This window comes from Lithobates pipiens, unplaced genomic scaffold (genome assembly GCF_037356315.1).
Source record: "Lithobates pipiens isolate NorthernLeopardFrog02 unplaced genomic scaffold, aLitPip1_a1.2 Scaffold_44, whole genome shotgun sequence".
Lineage (NCBI taxonomy): Eukaryota > Metazoa > Chordata > Amphibia > Anura > Ranidae > Lithobates > Lithobates pipiens.
In genome coordinates this window covers 5,424,428-5,437,024 of record NW_027507870.1, presented here as the reverse complement: position 1 = coordinate 5,437,024, position 12,597 = coordinate 5,424,428, and positions in this window count along the sequence as shown.

Here is a 12,597-nt window from a genome sequence, read left to right as displayed (position 1 = left end):
TTAATATCCCGCTCAACCCCTTACTCGACACTTCTACCGGGAGAACTTTTGTCTCCTTCCAGACTCTGAAAACAATAAAAACTCTTCTCCACACTTTAGACTTGGTTGACACATGGCGTTACCTACACCCAGCTGATAAAGACTTTTCATTTTACTCTATCCCTCACGACAGACACTCACGGATCGACTACCTATTTGTCTCCCAAAGGGATCTACATTTGGTACATGCGGCCCATATAGGAATCCAATCTATTTCTGACCATGCCCCGGTGTCGCTCAGTCTTGACTTGGGGTCTAACACTAAAACGTCCCCCATGTGGAGACTGAACTCCTCTCTCCTGACAGATCCTTCACTGTTCCCAAAAATTGAAGCGGCCATAAAAGAATTTTTTGAGCATAACGTGACTCCTGATATTGACCCTTTATTGCTCTGGGAAGCCCATAAATGTACCGTTAGGGGGGTACTGATGGCGATGGGGGCTCAGCGGAAGAGGGAAAGGGAGGACGAAATTCGACAACTGACCCACACCATCCGTCGTTTAGAAACCCTCCATAAGCAGTCTCTGTCCGAACACTCAGCTACAACACTACTAGATGACCCTTAAACAGCTCTTTGACTCAAAAACCAAACGTCTCCTGTTCCTACGGAAAAAGATGTATTATGAACAGGGGGACAAGGCAGGACGCTTGCTCGCAAGAGCCCTGAGAGACCTTACAAATAATACCAACATACCGGGTATCCGTAACAAAGACGGCCATGTTGACAGGACGACTGACAAAATAGCCCAACACTTTCACGATTTTTATACTAAACTTTACAATCTCCCACCACAGCATAAACCCCCAGACATAGAGTGATAGAACACAAGCGATACGGGAATACCTACATGACTCGGGACTCCCTACACTTACACAGGAGGACTCTATTGCTCTTGACGCCCCCATAAGCCAAGCAGAAATCAGGTTGGCAATCAAGGAACTTAAGGCGAGCAAAACCCCGGGCCCGGATGGATACACAGCCATATACTACAAGACATTCCAAGACATACTGGCCCCACACCTTCTTGCCGCTTTGAATTCTTTGACGGAGGGAGGACGGGTCCCACCTGACTTTCTGTCTGCATATATTGCAGTTATTTTAAAACCGGACAAAGACCCAGTAAACTGCGCTAGTTATAGGCCAATCTCGCTGTTAAATTTAGATATCAAGCTACTAGCGAAGATTGTAGCTACGAGATTGTTACCTTTTCTTCCCAAACTGATTGGCCCGAGTCAGGCGGGTTTTATGCCTGGAAAAGAGGCCAGAGACAACGTCACTAAGGCCCTGGACCTGATACATGCGGCCCATGAGCGAAATATCGAGGGCCTTCTCCTGTCAACCGATGCGGAGAAGGCCTTCGATAGAGTAGCCTGGGATTACATGTTTGAGACTTGCAGACATGTGGGACTAGGGCCCGGTATGTTAAACCTGATAGCGTCCCTGTACCAAAACCCCTCGGCTAGACTTAAGATTAACGGCTCGTTGTCTAACAGGGTAAGCATTAGGAATGGCACTCGACAGGGTTGTCCCCTGTCCCCCTTACTATTCATCCTTACGCTTGAACCCTTCATCAGAAAGATCACGACCAACAGGTCGGTGAGGGGTTTCGAGATCGGGGGGAAGGAGTTTAAGGTGGCCGGTTACGCCGACGATCTCCTGTTTTTTGTCACCGAACCACACATAACAGTGCCATCCCTCTTAAAGGAATTCACGACATATGGTTACATCTCTAACCTTAAAATAAATTACTCCAAGTCGGAAGCGATGAACGTGTCATTGCCTGCACTGAAATTGCAACATATTATGGACAATAGTACCTTCAGATGGGTCACGCATGCCATTAAATATCTGGGGGTTTGGTTAACTCCCAAGGTTGACTCTATTTTCACCCATAACTTTGTGCCCCTCCTCCGGTCAATTGAGAAAGACTTGCAACACTGGCATGCCAAGCTCTTCTCATGGTTTGGTAGGGCTGCAATTTGTAAAATGAATGTCCTACCTAAGGTACTATATCTAATCCGCGCTCTACCTGTCAGAATTCCCCAAAGTTTTTTTAGGTCCATGCAGGCGATACTGCTGAAATTTTTATGGGCGCGAAAAACACCTCGTATTAAGTTCGCCCTATTAATGAGGCCCAAAAATCTAGGAGGGTTGGGGGTGCCGAATTTCAGGAGTTACTACCATGCCTCCCACATTGCTCGCATTATTGATTGGCACTGTCATGCAGATACAAAGGAGTGGGTGGTGTTGGAAAGGGAGTCTGCCCCAATACCTCTGCTTTTCTCCCCCTGGATCTCGAGATCCATGTACCCTTCGCAACTAAAAAAACATCCCTTGATAGGGACAACACTGGACATCTTCCATTTACTATCTAAACAGGACAGATTTACCACACCCTTGGGTCCCCTCACGCCCTTACAAAACAATCCAGAATTTACCCCAGGACTGGGGAACCAATTGTTACGACCCAGTAACAAACAACTCCCCCTCCTTGCACTTCATTGCTTTAATAGGGGAGTCATGAAGGACTTTTCTGACCTAAAGACTGACAACGACATACCTGACCTGCCCCTGTGGACATATTTCCAAATACATTCTTTTGTTAATCGACGGTCTAGTAAACATCTTTTTACCAGAGACCTCACGGAGTTGGAGTCGGTGTGCCTCAAAGGGGACAGGGTTCTAAAAACAACCTCTACAGCCTACGAGTGGTTACAGCACCTAAAAGCAGTAACGAGCGACCAGTTCAGAGAGAGATGGTCGGAGGACCTGAATGTAAACATCTCTAATGTCCAATGGGAAAGGGCTTGCTCACTGGCTCATAAGTGCTCCATCAGTACAAGGATGCAGGAGACAGCTTACAAGGTACTTACCCGCTGGTATGCTACACCCGACAAGATTCACAATTGGTATCCTTTGTCGAGTGACCTATGTTGGCGCTGTCACAAGGATAAGGGTACTATATTACATATTTGGTGGACGTGTGAAAAGATAAGGCCATACTGGAGTGGCGTGATTGGGTTGGTGCGTCGAATCACGGAGACCAGGCTTACTTTAGATGCGGCGTGTTGTCTGCTCAACATTTCCAACTTCTCTATGAAGAAGTACAAAAACTCCTTATCTAGGCACTTGATTAATGCGGCTCAGTCACTTGTTCCTCTGCATTGGAAGACCACTCGCTCTCCCTCCGTGAAAGAATGGCTACTCAAAATTTCTTCCATTTGTGAAATGGAAGACACTAAAGCACAATCGGAGGAGAACATTGAACGCTATCACAAGACCTGGTCTCCCTGGTTCGCGTACCGGCTCTCGCCTGAATTAAAAACATTGGTCCTGTGACCTGGAGTGTGTTTTAGTGGCAATACAAATAACCGCTGGCTAGATAGATGACCCACCACTATGTGATGTTTATTACATGCTGTATACAGTGTCCTTAGTCCGCCAGATCCCCCACCGTTTTTCCTGCTGCCTTTACTTTCCTTTTCCTTTTTGTCCTCTTTCTCTGTTTCTTCCTATTCTCCTTGATCTCACGAAGTACGGATATCTTACGCTACTCATTGTTAGATACAATTTATGCGGCCAATTAGCTGTGCTGCCAAACCTGGTTTGCAATCCTGAACAGATCTGAGCTGGTAGATAATTGTCTTTCTGGACATAACCTGATGCACTTATTAACCCGCAATTTGTATGTTTCTGCCTTATTTTTGTCTGATTCAACTCCGAGTCTGTACTTTTTCTCTGTACTGTTATTACCTTTCAATAAACATATTTCTTGAATGTAAAAAAAAAAAAAAAAGAAAAGTCCAGGATTCAGGAAGCGGAGCATCAGGAATATCAGGTAATGTGTAGCCCTATACTCTTTCATTATCTTCTCCATGTGCAGGTCTTAAAGGTGAACTCCGGGACACAAAAAAAAATGTGTTTGCATATATCCTTCAATATCCACAAAGGATATAAATTCCATTTGTGCGCACCTAATGACTGAAAACATAAATTATGAATCGAAAAAAGTACTACACACATTATTATTTTTTTTTAAAACAAGGCGTGTTATCAGATTATTTCCTGTGCTGGTTAAAAGGTCTTCATTGAATCAAAACAGAAAATACAGTGTTTGGCCTCTAGATGGTGCTCAGTATTCTAGGCAATTCCTATGATCCTTAGCACCATCTAGTGGCCAAATGCAGTATTGTAATTTCAAATCAATCAAAAACTTTGGACCAGCACAGGAAATAGAATAATATTTGTTTCCTTTCCGCCATTCACACAGAAAATTGCGTGTTTTTATAACAACACCTGAGCTGTATTATAACATAAAATAACAATAACCAATGACAATTAGACATGGGCAAGTACACCTACCTGTTTGGTTTGCAGTAGAACTCCCGAACAGAGGAGAAGTTCTAACCTGAACGGTGAACCCCTTCAGCTCTGGTATGGATTTGGAGGGGAACCCCACGGCAAAATTTTTTTATAAAGGATTTGTCGAAAAATCATCTCTTGTTTTTATTACTTTTTCTACACTTTTTTTGGTGAATGAGTACTATTTACTCGATAGTCATTCACATGGGGGAGGGGTGGAATCCAGGGGCTTCTTAAAGGGGGCTTCCAGATTCCAATAAGACCCCACCTGCAGACCCCCACAACCACCGGCCACGGTTGTGGGGATGAGGCCCTTATCCCCATAAACTTGGGAAAAAGGGGCTTTGGGGTGGGATCAATACTGACTGTCTGTATTATTCCATATTACAGGACGGTCTCTCCTGTGTCCAGCTGTCTCTTCATCATTACTGACTGTCTCTATTATTCCATATTACAGGACGGTCTCTCCTGTGTCTGGCTGTCTCTCCATCATTACTGACTGTCTCTATTATTCCATATTACAGGACGTTCTCTCTTGTGTCTGGCTGTCTCTTCATTATTACTGACTGTCTCTATTATTCCGTATTACAGGATGGTCTCTCCTGTGTCTGGCTGTCTCTTCATCATTACTGACTGTCTCTATTATTTCATATTACAGGACGGGCTCTCCTGTGTCCGGCTGTCTCTCCATCATTACTGACTGTGTCTATTATTCCATATTACAGGATGGTCTCTCCTGTGTCCGGCTGTCTCTTCATCATTACTGACTGTCTCTATTATTCCGTATTACAGGACGGTCTCTCCTGTGTCCGGCTGTCTCTCCATCATTACTGACTGTCTCTATTATTCCATATTACAGGACGGTCTCTCCTGTGTCCGGCAGTCTCTTCATCATTACTGTCTCTATTATTCCATATTACAGGACGGTCTCCCCTGTGTCCAGCTGTCTCTTCATCATTACTGTCTCTATTATTCCATATTACAGAACGATCTCTCCTGTGTCCGGCTGTCCGGACTGTCATGGCTTATCTAGACGACTTGCTTCTCATGGAGAAAACAGTAGCGTTCCTGAACCTCAGTGTTTCCAGAACGCTAGAACACCTGCAGCAGCCTAGGTTGGATTATAAACCTAGAAAAGTCGCCCTTACAGCCTGCTACCAGGTTGGAATACCTGGGTATGTTTATCAACACCACTCAGGGCAAGGTGTTTCTTCCAAGGCCAAAAGCCTTGGCCATTGGGGATCTGGTGCACCTAATTCTGGGCAGGAGATCTTCCCCCATTCGCTTGTGTATGAGACTGTTAGGGAAAATGGTCGCCTCCTTTGAGGCCGTTCCATTTGCCCAGTTCCACTCAAGGCCTCTGCAAAGATGCATCCTTGCGGCTTGGAACAGGAAGCCCCAATCCTTGGATCTTCCTATGCGTCTATCCCCAGGGACTCGCAAGAGTCTCGTCTGGTGGTTACAAACCGAGAATTTGCTGAAAGGCAAAACTTTTCTTCCTCTTCCATGGAAGGTTATTACGACAGATGCCAGCCTGACAGGAATGGGAGCAGTGTTGGAGGAGACGTGCTCGCAGGGGAAATGGTCTGCGATCGAGAAGCTATTGCCCATAAATGTCTTGGAGATCCGGGCAGTTTACATGGCTCTCATAAAGTGGTCTTCCAGACTACGGGGTCTCCCTGTTCGGGTTCAGTCCGACAATGCCACAGCAGTGGCCTACATCAATCACCAGGGTGGTACCAGGAGTCTGGTTGCGCAAAAGGAGGTGAATCGCATACTTGTCTGGGCAGAAAAGCATGTTCCATGCCTTTCTGTAGTCTTCATTCCAGGAGTGGAAAATTGGCAGGCGGATTTTTTGAGCCACCAGCGGTTGTGCCCAGAAGAATGGGCTCTGCACCCCGACGTGTTTTTGGACATATGTCGCAGGTGGGGTACTCCAGACGTAGATCTGTTTGCGTCCAGATTCAACAGAAAACTGGACAAATTTGTGTCAAGAACAAGAGATGTACTTGCTCAGGGGTCAAATGCTCTGACAGTTCCCTGGGATCAGTACAATCTGATTAATGCCTTCCCCCCGTGCCCGCTTCTATCGCGGTTCCTAGGAAGAGTCAAGAGGGAAACAAAATCGGTCCTTTTGGTGGCCCCGGCTTTGCCCAGGCGACCGTGGTACGCAGAGATCATGAAGTTGGCAGTAGGCAGGCCATGGATCCTCCCTCTCCGGCCAGATCTGCTCTCACAGGGTCCAATTTACCATCCTGCTTTACGCAGTCTGAATTTGACGGTTTGGCTGCTGAGACCCACATTCTGAGAGACCGTGGGCTTTCGGGGCCAGTCCTTTTTACTTTGGTTAATGCCAGAAAGCCGGCCTCCAGGCTTATTTACTACAAAATCTGGAGGGCACATGTTTCCTGGTGTGATCTCAGGGGATGGCATCCTAGAAAGTATGTCATTAGCAGGATCTTGGCCTTTCTCCAGTCAGGCCTAGAAATGAATTTGGCCGTAAGCACTATCAAGGTGCAGATTTCGGCCCTGTCAGTGTTTTTTCAGAAGCCGCTTGCATCACATTCCCTGGTACAGGCTTTCATCCAGGGGGCCATGCGGATAAGACCACCAGTCAAACCTCCGGTATGCCCATGGTATCTGAATTTGGTTCTCTCAGCTTTGCGGGGGCAACCTTTTGAACCTTTGCATCTGGCTTCATTAGTTCTTTTGACTAAAAAATTGGTTTTCTTGGTAGCCATATCCACGGCTAGAAGAGTGTCAGAACTAGCAGCTCATTCCAGCAAAGAGCCGTATCTAATTGTTCATAAGGACCGGGTGGTCATGCGCCCCAACAGGTCCTTTATACCTAAGGTGGTTTCGGGATTCCATTTCCATTTCCGGACCCACAGTCCGCAGAAGAAGAATCTTTGCACACTTTGGATGTGGTTAGGGCAATAAGTATCTATCTTCAGGCAACTGCTCAGATAAGGAAAACTGATTGCTTATTTATTTTGCCGGAAGGCCCCGAAAGGGTCAGGCGGCATCAAAATCCACTCTCTCAAGGTGGATTAGACAGACTATTTCTCAGGCCTATAGTGTTAAAGGGAAAATCCCTCCTTTTCAAGTGAAAGCGCACTCTACTAGGGCTGTAAGTGCTTCTTGGGCAGTGCATCACCAGGCCTCCCTGGCTCAGATCTGTAAGGCTGCAACTTGGTCATCAGTCCACACATTCACCAGATTCTATCAGGTGGATGTCAGAGGGCAAGAGGATATCGCCTTTGGGCGCAGCGTACTGCAGGCTGCAGTTTAGATCCCCAGGTCCTTGGCAGTCTATAATTAGGATTAGGGATGAGCTTCGTGTTCGAGTCGAACGTACGTTCGACTCGAACATTGGCTGTTCGGCCGTTCAGCGAATGCCGAACGTTTGGGCCGTTCGCGTCAAAATTCGAGTGACGCGCGCGCGGACCACAATGCACTGCGGTGGCGCAGTGCATTGCTGCCCCATGATTGGCCAAGCATGCACTGTGACCCCGCATGCTTGGCCAATCGCAGCGCCGGCAGCGGGGAGAGCCATGATTGGCCACAGGCATCCTGTCTGTGGCCAATCATAGCTCAGGCTGTGTAGTGCATGCCCCACACTATATAAGGCCGCCTTTGAGGCGGCCTCGTGTAGTGTGTTACTTAGCATCTGAAGCAGTGGGTGTTCTGTGTACCTTCAACACAGTACACACCAATCGTTTTTGGCTGATTTCCTATCTTGCTGCTGTGTAGTGGTTGTTGTCTGTGCCCTGACCGCAGTATACACCACTATATTCACCTCACCTATATAGCTAGTGATCTAGCTTTAACCACTTAACAACTGCCCATTGCCGATTAACGGCTTCAGGGGGGTTGTTTAACTCTGAGAGGCCGTTAATTAAGGGCCTCCCAGAATTCTGCTCTCGCGTGCCCCGAGGTGTGCGCACTCGAGAGCATCCGTGACCGCCGGGTCGCATCACGGATCACGGTAAACGGCCGCACATAGCGGCCGTTTACCACGTGATTGCTCCGTCAAATGACGGAGTGATCACTTGGAAACAAACCAGCGTCATGTTATGACGCCTGTTCCTCCCTCCCCTCTCTGTACCGATCGGTACAGCGGAGGGGAAAGAGATCGGTGTCAGCAGCGATGTGGGCTGCATCTGCAGTGCCCACATCGCTGCTCACCGAATTTAACCCCTCAATTCCCTGTCAATACTCTGCAATACCAGTGCATACTCTGCAGTACCCTGCCATTACTCTGCAGTACCCCCCATTACTCTGCAGTACCCAGCCATTACTCTGCAGTGCAGTACCCTGCCATTACTCTGCAGTGCAGTATCCTGCCATTACTCTGCAGTACCCCGCCATTACTCTGCAGTGCAGTACCCCGCCATTACTCTGCAGTGCAGTACCCTGCCATTACTCTGCAGTACCCCCCATTACTCTGCAGTAACCCCCATTACTCTGCAGTAACCCCCATTACTCTGCAGTACCCCTCAATACTCTGCAGTACCCGCCATTACTCTGCAGTTCCCGCCATTACTCTGCAGTAACCCCCATTACTCTGCAGTACCCCCCAATACTCTGCAGTACCCGCCATTACTCTGCAGTACCCCCCAATACTCTGCAGTACCCGCCATTACTCTGTAGTACCCGCCATTACTCTGCAGTAACCCCCATTACTCTGCAGTACCCCCCAATACTCTGCAGTACCCGCCATTACTCTGCAGTACCCGCCATTACTCTGCAGTACCCCCAATACTCTGCAGTACCCTGCCATTACTCTGCAGTGCAGTACCCTGCCATTACTCTGCAGTACCCCCCATTACTCTGCAGTAACCCCCATTACTCTGCAGTACCCCCCAATACTCTGCAGTACCCGCCATTACTCTGCAGTACCCGCCATTACTCTGCAGTACCCCCAATACTCTGCAGTACCCTGCCATTACTCTGCAGTGCAGTACCCTGCCATTACTCTGCAGTACCCCCCAATACTCTGCAGTACCCGCCATTACTCTGCAGTACCCGCCATTACTCTGCAGTATCCCCAATACTCTGCAGTACCCTGCCATTACTCTGCAGTGCAGTACCCTGCCATTACTCTGCAGTACCCCCCATTACTCTGCAGTAACCCCCATTACTCTGCAGTACCCCCAATACTCTGCAGTACCCGCCATTACTCTGCAGTACCCGCCATTACTCTGCAGTACCCCCAATACTCTGCAGTACCCTGCCATTACTCTGCAGTACCCTGCCATTACTCTGCAGTGCAGTACCCTGCCATTACACTGCAGTACCCCCCATTACTCTGCAGTAACCCCCATTACTCTGCAGTACCCCCCAATACTCTGCAGTACCCGCCATTACTCTGCAGTACCCCCCAATACTCTGCAGTACCCGCCATTACTCTGTAGTACCCGCCATTACTCTGCAGTAACCCCCATTACTCTGCAGTACCCCCCAATACTCTGCAGTACCCGCCATTACTCTGCAGTACCCGCCATTACTCTGCAGTACCCCCAATACTCTGCAGTACCCTGCCATTACTCTGCAGTGCAGTACCCTGCCATTACTCTGCAGTACCCCCCATTACTCTGCAGTAACCCCCATTACTCTGCAGTACCCCCCAATACTCTGCAGTACCCGCCATTACTCTGCAGTACCCGCCATTACTCTGCAGTACCCCCAATACTCTGCAGTACCCTGCCATTACTCTGCAGTGCAGTACCCTGCCATTACTCTGCAGTACCCCCCAATACTCTGCAGTACCCGCCATTACTCTGCAGTACCCGCCATTACTCTGCAGTATCCCCAATACTCTGCAGTACCCTGCCATTACTCTGCAGTGCAGTACCCTGCCATTACTCTGCAGTACCCCCCATTACTCTGCAGTAACCCCCATTACTCTGCAGTACCCCCAATACTCTGCAGTACCCGCCATTACTCTGCAGTACCCGCCATTACTCTGCAGTACCCCCAATACTCTGCAGTACCCTGCCATTACTCTGCAGTGCAGTACCCTGCCATTACTCTGCAGTACCCCCCATTACTCTGCAGTAACCCCCATTACTCTGCAGTACCCCCCAATACTCTGCAGTACCCGCCATTACTCTGCAGTACCCCCCAATACTCTGCAGTACCCGCCATTACTCTGTAGTACCCGCCATTACTCTGCAGTAACCCCCATTACTCTGCAGTACCCCCCAATACTCTGCAGTACCCGCCATTACTCTGCAGTACCCGCCATTACTCTGCAGTACCCCCAATACTCTGCAGTACCCTGCCATTACTCTGCAGTGCAGTACCCTGCCATTACTCTGCAGTACCCCCCATTACTCTGCAGTAACCCCCATTACTCTGCAGTACCCCCCAATACTCTGCAGTACCCGCCATTACTCTGCAGTACCCGCCATTACTCTGCAGTACCCCCAATACTCTGCAGTACCCTGCCATTACTCTGCAGTGCAGTACCCTGCCATTACTCTGCAGTACCCCCCAATACTCTGCAGTACCCGCCATTACTCTGCAGTACCCGCCATTACTCTGCAGTATCCCCAATACTCTGCAGTACCCTGCCATTACTCTGCAGTGCAGTACCCTGCCATTACTCTGCAGTACCCCCCATTACTCTGCAGTAACCCCCATTACTCTGCAGTACCCCCAATACTCTGCAGTACCCGCCATTACTCTGCAGTACCCGCCATTACTCTGCAGTACCCCCAATACTCTGCAGTACCCTGCCATTACTCTGCAGTGCAGTACCCTGCCATTACTCTGCAGTACCCCCCATTACTCTGCAGTAACCCCCATTACTCTGCAGTACCCCCCAATACTCTGCAGTACCCGCCATTACTCTGCAGTACCCGCCATTACTCTGCAGTACCCCCAATACTCTGCAGTACCCTGCCATTACTCTGTAGTACCCCCCAATACTCTGCAGTACCCTGCAATTACTCTGTAGTACCCCGCCAATACCCCGCCAATACTCTGTAATACCCTGCCATAAATTGCCATACCCAGCCATACTCAGAGATACCCAGCCATACTCGGTGATACCCTGAAATACCCAGCCATAGACGCCCCCCCACCCCTCACGGCCCTCCGGTGCTTCTACCAACTCGCCAGTACGATCAAAGCCAGAATCTTTTTTTTATTTTTTATTTCAGGCTTCCCAGCCTAGAGGTGAGATGTGGGGTCATATTGACCCCCCAGATTTCACTGTAAAGAGGACCTGTCACCCCATATTCCTATTACAAGGGATGTTTACATTTCTTGTAATAGGAATAAAAGTGATCAAAAATATATTTTTGGGGAAAAAAATGTCAAACTAAAATAAATAAAGTAAAATGAACAATAAAAAAATAAAATAAAAATTAAAGCGCCCATGTCCCCATGTGCTCGCATGTACCACACATGTGAGGTATCGCCGAGAATGTTAGAGCGAGAGCAATAATTCTAGTCCTAGACCTCCTCTGCAACTCAAAACATGTAACCAGTAAAAAAAAAATTAAAGCGTCGCCTATGGGGATTTTTTAAGTAGCGACGTTTGGCGCCATTCCACGGGCATGTGCAATTTTGAAGAGTGACATGTTTGATATCTATTTACTCAGCATAACTTCATCTTTCACTTTATGCAAACATTGGGCTAACAAGTGGTTAATAATAGAGCTTGCAGTCAGTAGTGTTAGGAGATAGTGCGTGCTGTCTGCGTGCTCTGTACCCAGTACATACCGCTATAATATAGGGCAGGCCCCTACTTTCAAACATCCAACTTACAAACATCTCCTACTTGCAAACGCAAGGAGACAGCAGCAAGTGAGATGAAAAAAGATGGACGACAAAACAAATTATACAGGGGTGATAACCCTTCCCTATGTTTTCCAAAAAGCTTAAAGATAGTTTTTTTGACTGGAGCTACACTTTAAAAATGTACCAGTTGAAAATTACAAACAGATTCAACTTAACACAACAAACCTACACAGTCCCTGTCTTGTTTGCACCGCCTGTATACTGCTGTTCTGAGTATATAGGGCCTGGGGGCCACACGCATTTCCTTTTTTTAATATGGGTACGGGGTTCCCCTTAATATGCGTACAAGACCCAAATAGGCTGGTAATGGGCAGGGAGGGCTACCCATGCCATTTTTCTCAATGATTTTCAACCATATTGCAGGAACCAGATATAACATTAAA